Source organism: Phyllostomus discolor, chromosome 5 (genome assembly GCF_004126475.2).
Source record: "Phyllostomus discolor isolate MPI-MPIP mPhyDis1 chromosome 5, mPhyDis1.pri.v3, whole genome shotgun sequence".
Taxonomy (NCBI): domain Eukaryota; kingdom Metazoa; phylum Chordata; class Mammalia; order Chiroptera; family Phyllostomidae; genus Phyllostomus; species Phyllostomus discolor.
Window position 1 is genome coordinate 174,229,353 of NC_040907.2, and position 11,292 is coordinate 174,240,644.

Below are 11,292 nucleotides of genomic sequence, written 5' to 3' on the forward strand. Positions count from 1 at the left end.
CTCGGGGAGACGGTGGGAAACGTGCTGGTCGCACGCCTGACCCCGCGTGGGGGCCTCCTCGGGGCGTGGACGACCCCAGACCGGCCCGGGGAGTCGTGAGCCGAATCCACGCGACCTCTGCGGCAGAGACAGTGTTCAAGGCTGCCCCTGAAGGGAGGGGGCCCCCCGGCGCCCGGCCGAGGAAGACCAGGCACCCCCGGGAGGCAGACAGGGCGGACAGTCCAGTCCCTGGCGGCGGGCGGCGGGCGGCGGACGGCGGAGGACGGGCGCGGGGGCGTGCGCGAAAGCCGGGGAGGAAAGGTGCCTGCGGTTTGTGGGGAAAATTTACAACGGAAGATCCAAACCCCGAAAGACGGCGAGTGGTGGAATCGCAGCGCAGGCACCGTAAAATACGGTGCTTGAGCCATTCAAACACAATCTCGGCATTTCAGCGCGCTCTCTAAAACGCACTTTAAAATACCGTGCGGAGGCTGCAGCGGAACGACGGGAGGGTGCGAACACAACAGGTGAGCGCTAAGCTGGTTGGATAAACCCGCTGTGCGTGGGAGGCAGCGTCTGAGTTCAGACGCGCGCGGACACGGGAAGGCGGAGGCGGCCCCACTGAGGCACGGACTCGCGCGCAGGCGAGGACGGGAAGGGGTCACCCAGGACGCGCCGCCCCGAGGGAGGGTGCAGGGCGGCGGGGAGTGAGGATGAGGAAGGGGGCGACCGTAGTCGAGCGAGAGTCCCAGAGAGGGACACAGACGGGAGGGAAGACGGGGAGAGGCGGAACTCGGGGCGACGCCGGCCGACGCCTTCCGGAATCCGCGGAAACGACACTCCCACGTGCTCCCAAGGAGACGGGCGTGGGGGGCTGGGGGTGTCACCAAGGAGGCTCAGGGCCACCGTCTGACGGGCTCTCCGGGCGTCAGGGGTCACGGAGCCTTGCACACGGTGTCAGGTCGGGGGCGAGAAGACTGGGTCCCCGGGCGCACGGGTTCCCAGGGGCCACCCGCCGAGGGTCCCGGCAGCTCCACCATCTTTCTCTCACGTGGAGAGAGAGAGGAACTGGCCAGGAATGACGCATCCGGCAACAGACAGAGCGAAGAGAAGGCTCCGGAACCTGGACAGGGAGGGGGGCCCCTGCCCACCGCCGGGGGTCTCCTGTGTGTGACCCGAGAGCGCCCACTGCGCGTCCCTCGGCTCTGCCTGCTGTGCTAGAAGTTCATGGGCGACTCGTGGCATCCCACGTGGACCTGCAGGCTTTCTCATTCGTTGTTCGGTCAGATCGTTTCTCTGGGCAAGGCCTCGCGTGAAACTTGTGCCTGGGACAAGCCCTGGGGCAGCCCGGGGCAAACACGAGCCACAGGGACACTCGCGTGGGTGCCCTGGTGTGCAAGGATCCCTCGGGACAAGAAACACTGTTAGACATGGGAGAGGGGCGGCGTGGAACCGTGTGACGAGACCACGGGACGGGTCGAAACTCGCAGGGTTTTCACACGCCTCTCTCAGTAACGGGGGCGGGCCGGGCGGGTGCAGCGGTCAGCTCGGGCCCCGGAGAGGGAGACACGGGGACACTCAGTCCCCTTCTCCGAGGGGCACAGGGACCGGGCGAGACGGGGGTTGGGAGGACAGAGGGACTGGGGCGGGCTGCAGCCGGTGCGGGCGAGGGGGCGTGTCGGCGAGGGGGCGTGTCCTCAGTCCCAGAGACGGAGTGCGCGATCCAGGAGGGGGTCCGGGCGCCAGCAGGGGCTGTGGGGGGGCGGGGGGACCAGGTGCATCTTGCGGGTGACAGGCGCTCCCCCCCCACGGCCCAGCCACGGGTGGAAACGAGATCCAGCTGCCCATCCCATGTGCACGGCTCACGAGCCAGATCCCAGCAGCAGGCGAATCCAGAGCGCCGTGAAGACACGGTTGCGTTTCAACCTGGCCAAGTTCACCCTGCGTGTGAGGGTTTCTCCACAGGATACCTGAAAATTAAAATACAGTTTGACAAGTTTTTTAAAAATCAATATAAGAAAGTTATTTGCATTTCCATAATAACACAGGCAAGAGGAATATATACCGTATTTTGCTGTGTATAATGAGCACTTTTTTGCCCAAGTTTTTAGGGGAAAATAAGGGTGAGTGTTATACATGGGTACTACTAATTCCCTACCTATGTGAACGTATTTAATTCTTTCATTTAAGCTTATGCGTTGAAAGTGTAGCTCTGGACACCATATGCAAATACACAGATATCCGAATGCAAAACACTACCCTGGAATACGACCATCAGTTTGTTTCTAAATGTAAATAAATAAAACGTTGAATTAAAAAATTAAACCTGGCTGGCGTAGCTCAGTGGATTGAGCACACGGGCTGTGAACCAAAGCGTCGCAGGTTTGATTCCCAGCCAGGGTACATGCCTGGGTTGCAGGCCACGGCCCCCAGCAACCACACATTGATGTGTGTCTCTCTGTCTCTTTCTCCCTCCCTTCCCTCTCTAAAAATAAATAAGTAAAACCTTTATAAAAAAATTAAAACGAAAGCCTCTTTTCCTGAAAGTCTGGACAGACATGCGGGGGCACGTCATACACGGGACGCACACGGGGTGGGGGCGCTCACCTCCATGCAGTCAAACCCGGGTGTGACCTGCAACTCCCCCTCGAGTCACTGCCGGAAGCCCTCTGCCTGCCGGGGGGGAGCCTTCCTCGCCGGCAGCACCAGCGGTGGGCGGACGCACACCCGGGTGGGACGTGTGTCACACGCGGCACCCGCATGGCAGAGGAAGGGGGGACTGCGTGGGGAGGACCCACGCAGTTCAGCCCCCTGCAGTTCAAGGGCCGATTGTGTTTAAAATAGCAGCAAAAACGAGTAATCCCGTAGAAAGAAGTGTAATTTCTTCACTCATAACCCCCCCCCCCACCTTGTCAGGCGTGTTTTAAAACGCTTGAGAGGGGGAAAGGCCACACGTGTGCACAGAAGGCCTCGGCATTTCAAGGGCCTCCTCCCCCAACCCGCGAGTCATGTTAACGCAGCCAGAGCCTCGGCCTGGCCACACGCGATCACACGGAAGCAACACGGAGCCCGCTCCTCCCGGGGACCAGACCCAGGGCAGCGTCGCAGCAGGGCGCCGGCGGTGAAGGCGAGGGTCCCCGCTGTCCTGTCCCTGCGGCACCCACGCCAACGCCGCCCCCACCCCTCCCGCAGCCGCCGGCCGGCCGACCCACCCACCCCCATCTGCACGGCTCTGTCCCTCCAGGAAAGGGAAGCCGACAGGACATGCTTGCACCCACAGTCCACAGCCGACGACCACTCCCGGCGGCATGACCCCCAGAGCCCCCTCCAGCGGCTGCCCGACTGGGCCGTCTGTCCTTCCTCCCTGCAGAGCGGGGTCTCCCGGGGCGAGGTGCCGCGGTTGGCTGCACCCTCCTCCGTGGAAGGGCTCGCTGGTCTGATTCTGCTCGGGGGGCTTTGGGGAAAGAAGCATCTATGACCACCCCTGCACTGGCTTCAGTGTGACTGCTCTCACAGCTCCCGGAGACAGACGTCCAGAAACGCAGCTCCCGGGCCGCACGACGGGGTCCCTTTCAGAGAAACTGTCTGGTCCCTCCACGCACCCTTTGCCGCCTGCGCCTCCTCCCCGGCCCGACGTCTCTCTGCGTCTTCACCCGCCTGCCGGTGGGGCTGTGCCGGGGTCTCAGTGTTGAGTTTTGAGCGTGCTTCACACACCTTTAGTAACAGCTCTCTGCTGGACGGGTGACTGGCAAACGCTTTCTTCTGGCATTCACCTTGTCTTCTCACCCTCCTAACAAGCGTTTTCACAGAGCAAAATATTTTAATTTCCAGGTTCCCATTTTGCATGAGGCTTGGGATTCATTCTGACTCGAGTTTTGGGCAGCACGAGACTGGGGTCCAGGGCGCCTCCTGCAGCTCGTTGCACCCGGGACGCTGGGCGTGGGGCTCCCTCCCGTCCGCCACGGCGCAGACCCTGCCTGCCCAGCTCTGACGGTGCCGGCCCCGGGCCTCCTGCCTGTCCGTCTGGCTGAGCCGTGGGTGACCCCCCACGCGACAACCTTGGGCAGTGGCCCCATCACGGCAGGAGGACCCTCCCCTGGACGACGTCCAGCCCCAAGTCCTGCCCAGAGTCCTCACGGAAGAGCGATGAGTCCACACGCACGGAGCCACCAGGATGCCACTCCTGCTGTTTCATTCAAACTTGACCTTCCTCAGGAAAGCGCATTAAAAAGCCATATTTACAGATTGATGAGCTGTTCTACAAGAATAATTCCACTTCTGCTATCAAGTGGCACAACGCTTTTAAACGCCATCACTCATGCTGCGGTGGCCGTCCCCGGGGAGCCGGCTCCGAGAAGGGCCTATGAATTAAAGATGCCGGGCCCAGGTCCTCCCTGGGCGGGGCGGGAGCTGGGGGGGGGGGGGAGGAGCCTCTCACAGGTAGCCAGGGCACCTTCCCACCCCGGGATGGACGCAGCCACACCCAAGGTCAACCGCAGAGCTGTGTCCCCTGCCCTGGAGCCGCCACTGTGGAAGGACGGGTGCGCTGGGCCAAGCCGTCCTGACCCCGGCAGGGTGTCCAGCCAGGGGCTCCAGGGGACTGAGCCCCCACCTGCTGGCGAGAAGCAGGACACGGCCCCTGAGGAAGACGGAGAAAGCCTCCAGGGGCTCGTAGGGAGCCGTGCCATGCTGGGGGGGCCATGGAGAGGACACGGTTTGAGCCGCGCTGTGGTTCCCCCTCTTCTGGACGCCCTTCCATGGGACGAGGCCTTCTCCCCTCGGCTAGGAGAGGGGGACAGACCCCGCATGAGAGGCCAGCAGAGGGCGGGTGTCCTTCTAGGGGGCTGGTCGGCCTCCAGGGTGGGGACTCAGGAGGGCAGAGGGCGGAGTGGCCCACCACGGGAGACAGCGGCACCCTGGGGTGAGCTCTCCGTCCTGGGCCCTCGGCTGAGTGGGGCCTCGCTGCCCGTCCCCGGATGAGCCGTCTCCCCCACGCACACCCGCCCTCTCTCTCCGGCGCCCACCTCGCAGTCACTCTGGTGGGCTGGCCCTCCCAGGCCGGCGGGCCACAGAGCAGGGCGCCGCAGGCGGCCCCGGATGTCCTTGAGCCGGCCTTCCCGCCCCGAACACGGGGCCCGCGGTTTGCCCAGGACTGGAGTCCCGGGGACAAGAGCAGACCCCTCCCTCGGCTACACCATCACAGCCAAGTGGCAACCGGGGACGAGCGAACTGAGGAAGCGACTTTGTTCTGCCCACCAAACCCCTGGACACACGGCTCGCTCGCTGAGCACCACCGTGCCCTTCCCAGGCATCTGATCTCCTGGGCGCAAGATGTGCAGAAGCGCCTGGAGAAAAGGCAGACACCTCCGACGAAGCCCGTGACCGACTGCTCCTCTCCCAGCCCGTCAGCCCGCACGCCAGCTCCTCTGCAGCGACGAGGACAGGCGAGTTCAGAACGAGACAGCGGCCCGGCTCGCGGGGCAGCAGGTGGGAGGCTTCTGGGGCTCCGCTAAGGCCCACCCGCCCACCCGGACACTCAGCCAGCGCCAGCACAGCCCACGCCCGCCCGCCGGTGGGAGCGGATCTGGGGTCGGCCCAGTGCGGAGGACAGACCTCTCCGAAGGCATCAGTCACCCCGCCGACACACGGCCGGGAGGGGCCGCCCGGAAGCCTCCGCGCGGGGGAGGGTGGGCCCGCCGTCGCTGGGGGGGGGGGGGGGGGGTGCAGAATATTGGCGGGGGCGGGTGGTGGGGCGCGGAGGCCCTGGAAACCGGACCGGGCGCCGTCGGCGTGTCCTTTCTGCGGTTCCTCCCGTCCACCCCGCGGCCATCGCCGCCCAGGCGGACGCATCCGGCGCTTTCACAGGGAGCGCTTGGCCCCTCCCTCCCCTTCTCTTTCTGGGTCTTTCTGCAGGGAGCTGCCCGGTGCAGCGCCTCACGGACCTCCACCCTGCTGGCTGCTTTATCCTTTATTCACTGTGGTGACACACACGACCTGGCCTCCGGCCCCTCCCAGGCTTCCCGGCTCCCGCTCCCCAGCACGGGGCGCACCCAGGCCGCGGCGCCGCTGTCAGGCCGTCCGTCCGTCCACTCCGTCCGTCTTGCCACACTGGAGCTCTCTGCCCACTGCACACGCACACCCCTTGCCCCCACGACCCCCTCCCGCACACCCTCCACCTGTCTCCATGAACGGGGCTCCTCCAGGGACCTCGTGGGGGGCGGGGGGACTCACAGCGCACCCCCCTTCTGTGTCTGCTCGTCTCACTCAGTGTAACGCATGGCTGGTCCATTCCTGCCAGAACCGGAACGTGCCAGAATTCCCTTCTTTCTTCGGCCCAGTGACACTCTGTTGCGGTGTCCCCCGCCGCTCCTCGGGGCACTGGGACCGCCGCCACTCTCCGGCTCAAGGTGAATCGGATCGTGTTGCTGTGAACTCGGTGTACGAGTACCTCGTTGAGACTTGCTTTTCATCAGTCTGGATCAATACCCAGAAGCAAGATTGTGGCTCAAATGGTGATGGTGGTTTTGATTTTTTGAGGAACCTCCACAGTGTGTCCACCGAGGCTGCACCCCCTTTCTCTCCCACCCGAGGGCTCCGGTTGCTCCGCCCCTGCATCACCGGCACTCGCGGGCCCGTGCACAGGTCGCTGACGCAGCCCCCGGGTGTGACGCGGGGTCTCACCGCGGCTTCGCCCTGCGCTGCGCTGTTGCCGCTGGTGCCCGGCCTCTCCTCCTGCCTCCCGCACATCTCCTTTGGAGGGTTATCGGTTCAAGTCTTTGTCCAAGTTCCGACTGGGTCACTTGTTTTCCGTGGTTGGAGTGCAGGGGTCACTTTTACTTCTGGACCCGAACCCCGTACCAGACTCGTGAGCTGCAGAGGTTCCCCCCGGCCCTGCCGTGGCCTCTCCCGCGGGGACACCGCCCTCCGGCGCTCAGCGGTTGCTCAGCCGACGCAGCCCTCGCAGGCGATCTTGTCTCTGTGGCCTCCCCGCCCCCTGGTGCCCTTCCCCGCTCGCTCTCCTCTGCCACCTTCCCCCTCGTCCCCAGCGAGCGGGTGGCCCCAGGAGAGGCGGGGCTGGAGAGCCAGGCACCGCACGTGGCGAGAATCCTTGCGGCACACCGGTCAAAAGTCAGTGTCTTAGAATATGGGGAAACACATGGTGCTCTGCCCGGTAAGTTCTTGAGTAGGTGAATTTGCTCTAAGGAAACACTATTTTGACTTTTCCATATAAAGGTTTGGGGGTTTACTTCCTACATAAACTTTCCCGAGGTCCATGCCAGGTGTCACTGAGTGCATCTGCTTCCAGTGCCGTATCAGTGTGAACAGCACCACGCCCCAGGTCCAGGCCGTGCCCACCCCCCAAAGTGACCTTTGAACCCCGTCCCCCCAGCCCGCCCCGGGATGCCGGCAGCCACCGGCGTGTTCTGTGTCCTGTGAGTTCATGGGTCTGTCCCAGAATTTCACGGGGAGGCATTCTTGCAAAACCCACACATTAGTATTTTGATTCTTTGGCTCAGCACAGCGTCTTGGGATGTAAGCACATTTTCGGGGCAAGCGGAAGCGCATCCCGTGATTAATTAGTTTTCCGCTGAGCAAACGAGCCCGGACCTCGTTATCACTTCATCTGCGGCGGACGGAGCGGCGTTGCCAGTGTATGACAAACTCGCCGGTGATAAATCTCCGCGCTGCCTTCCGAAGCAATGATATCACCGTTAATCTCCCCCGGGGAACGCACGAGGGTTCCCGCCGCTTCTGCCGCCCCGCCGAAGTCGCTGCTTCCCAGCTCCGTCCACGCTGTGGGTCCTCGCCCACGGGCCTCTGCTTTGCCTGCCGAGGGTCCCCGAAAGGCCATCGGTCTTACTGGCCACTCCTCGCCTGGTCACGCGCCCGCGCAGGCACTTGGCTGTTTTTGGCGCTAACGTTTGAAGTCGACTCCACCGAGATTTCATTTCCACGGAGTGTGGTGCACTGAGTTGAAGTGTGCGATTCAGTGGGTGTAACGAGACTGCCTTTGTGGCCGTGTCCGTCCAGACCTTCACCCCGTTTTCACTGGCGTGTCTGTCTTCGTGTTGGGGTGTGCGAGTTATTCACGTTTTGGGTACGGCTCCCAGAGGCAGCCGCTTGTCTTGAATGCGTGCCCCTCGGAGGGCTGCGGTCCTGGGTGGACTCACAGAGCCCTGAACCCCCACGGGGTGCGACCCAGTCTTCCCAGTGCCTCCCCCGCCCCCCCCCCCACTCGTGGGGAGCGGGGCGGTCAGAGGCCCCGGTCCCCCGCGTTCTGGGTGTGGCTTCCGAGAAGGGTGCTCGTTCTCCAGCCAACGACCTTGGCCTTATTGCATCCCGTTCACGGGATCCGTTCCCCTGCCCTGCACATTTTCTTGATTAAGGCAGCGTTCTCGTAAGTTTTCAAATCAGACTGCGCGATCATATGAAATTCAAAATAACGAGAGGAGCCAAAATAACTCCAGAAGCGGAGAAGCAGCCCCGAGAACTGCCGGTGAATTTAGGTCCCTCGCCCGCGGGGGCCCCTCGGGTCACGCACACGGACACGGTCCCTCGGGGCCGGCGCTGCCTTCCGCCCAAGGCACTCCCACGAGCACTGAGGCCACTTTTATAAAAAAAAATTTCTCTTAATACGGTAAATTAAAATTGATTTTTAATGTAAAATCACTCTTGCATTCCGAGAATAATCACGGCTCAATAATGTTATTCTCTTATATATTGCCTGATTTGAATTGCTAATACTTAGCTACATCCCCATCTATATTCATGAGGAATGGCGGTCCATCGCTTCCTTTCCCTGCGATTTTTTTTTCCACAAGCGAGTGGGAAATTGTCCCCCCCTCCCCCTCTTCGGAGGGAGACGAGGTGCCACGGGGGGCCGGCCGCTCCTCGACCTCTGAGAGAACTCGCCCTCAGCTCGGCGTCCTGCGCGGCCCGGTGCTCAACACACGTGCGAGTGCCTCGTAGACAACGTGCTCACGCGTGTCGTTTCTGTGCGCTGCCGTGTTCCTTCCGGGGGCCGCCGGCTCCACTCACGCCGTTGAGTGCATCGGAACCGTCGTCCCCCCCGACCCGCCGTGTCTGCGGGGTTCAGGGGGCTCTGCCTCTTCTGGTCCTGGCGTCCGCATTTTTCCAGTTTTGGGAAACAGGTCTAGGTAGAGACTCGTCAATGTCGCTGATCTTTTTGTGTCGCTTTTCATTGATTTCCTCTGGTTTCTGGGTCTTGTTCATTTTTTATTGTGTTGGTCCCTCCTCTTCGCTTCATTATCTCGTGTCTCCCACATCCCCCGGGTTGATGTTGCTCCTCTTCTCTTTCCTTACTGTACATGTTTTGATGATTAATTTTAAAATGTTCTTATTCCCAGATGTAAGCATTTAAAACTCGAAATTTATGTCAGTTTGATCTACACCCCGCAAATTTTGATATGATGTGTTATCATTGAAATCAAAATATTTTGAATTTCCAAGTATTTTGATGTTTTCTAGATATTTCTCTTATTGGGTTCTGATTTAATTTTGGTTTGTTCAGAGCAGATAACCCGTGTGACTTCAGTCCTTTTAAGTTTATGTCGAGTTGCTTGGGCCCGATCTACAGTGTATCTGGGCAAAGTTTTACGTGTCCTGGAAGGGCGGGTGCTCGGCTGCCACTGGGGCTGGGGGGTGGGTGGGTGGCCAGCGAGCCCCGAGCCCGCCCGCCGTCCGGGCCTGCAGGTCTCCTGCGTGTTCCTGACTTCCGCCCACCTGCTCTCAGGTAGCAGAGGGGAAAGTCGAGACGGTCTGACTGTAATTGTTGACTTCTCCGTGTCTTGACGAAATCCTCAGTGCTCCCTCCTCCAGAGCCTGAGGCTTTCTCATGGAGTACGCCTACACTTAAACCGTGTCTTCTCCGTGGATCGATCCATGTGTCCTTGTAAACGTTTCTTTATCTCTGATGACATTCCTCTTCCCGAAACCTTCATCTGGTCCTTTTACAGCCGTCTGGCTCTTCTGCCATTGAGAGTTATGTGGCCTGCTTTGTCATCGGCCTCCTGTTTAAATACTCCTCCCTCCTTGTCCTGAGCGTCCAGTCCCTGCAGGCGGCCCGGATTCGCGTCGAGTTTTCCTAGTCTAACGGTCGCTGCCGTTTCATGGTGACGAGACCGTCCCGTCCGACATGCCTGCTGATGCAGCCGCGTCCACCGCTTTGTCCTTCCTTTCCCATTCCCGAACCTTCAGTACTGCTCCTCATCTCCGCCATCGTTTGGGATCGACGGGGAAATTCTCGCGGTCATTTTCTCTCTCCCGCTCGTGTATCAGCAACCCCCCCGCCTTCCGTTTGTTTTCCAGCAGAGGCTGCTGGGACGCACGCGGGACTGGAACACCCCAGCCGGCCGTCAGCCGGCGTGCAGCTGCACGGTGGCTGGGAGAGTGCCCCGAGGTCCCCCTACTGCTTGGCCCCCCGAGTTGTCTGTGTTCCCGTCACTCCGCGAGGCGTGCTGGACCCTGTAACCGCTGTCGTCCCATCGCTGTGTGTCCCCACGGCTCTGACGAACCACGTGGTGCTCCGTGAGGCCTCGCTGCTCCGCCAGCCGGGACTCAGCCATCCTCTCGTCGCATGACCAGAGGACATTGCTCACTGCACAGCCATGCAGCAGGTCCCCTCACTGACTCCAGGGGGCTGTACACAGGGGACATGAGGCTGAGCCTCCCACTGAATGCACAATGGGGCTCCTGTGGCGGTCTCCAGAGCTCCTCCTCCGCTGGGCTCCCTCCTCCCCGGTGACCTGCTCTGCGGGGCCCCGCCATGTCGCCTCGCTGGACTCCGACCCGTGTCCTCAGCTCGGCTGGGGTCTCACGCACGCCGGGACCCCCGTCTGGACAACGCCCCCAGGGACACGGGGTGAGTCAGTCCCTGGGCTCCCCTCATTTGCCTGCTGCCCCTCCGGTACCGCAGTCGCTGGCCGCCCGTTCATGGGAGACTCAGAACACTCGTTTCGCAGACTTCACCCACTCGGTGCCACCCTGGGGTGAGGGGGATCTGCGTGCGCCCACCTGCCGTGAATGCACGTGGGACGCGGTGAAGCCGGTGACGTCAGTTTATGTTGTTCATTGCCACGTGCTCGTGTTATTTACATGTTTTCCATTTTAACTTACCTATTATCACCTCCCATCGTCACGTGTTCAGTTTGAGAGCCGTGGCCGCCCAGCGTCTGCGCGGGCTGTCTGTCGCCAAGTGTTGGTCACATGCTCCTGCTTTCGCTTTTCGCTTCTCCGCAGACGCCGGCTTTCTGCTCCCAGGTTCTGCTCCCAGGTCTCCCTTTGGCTGTGACC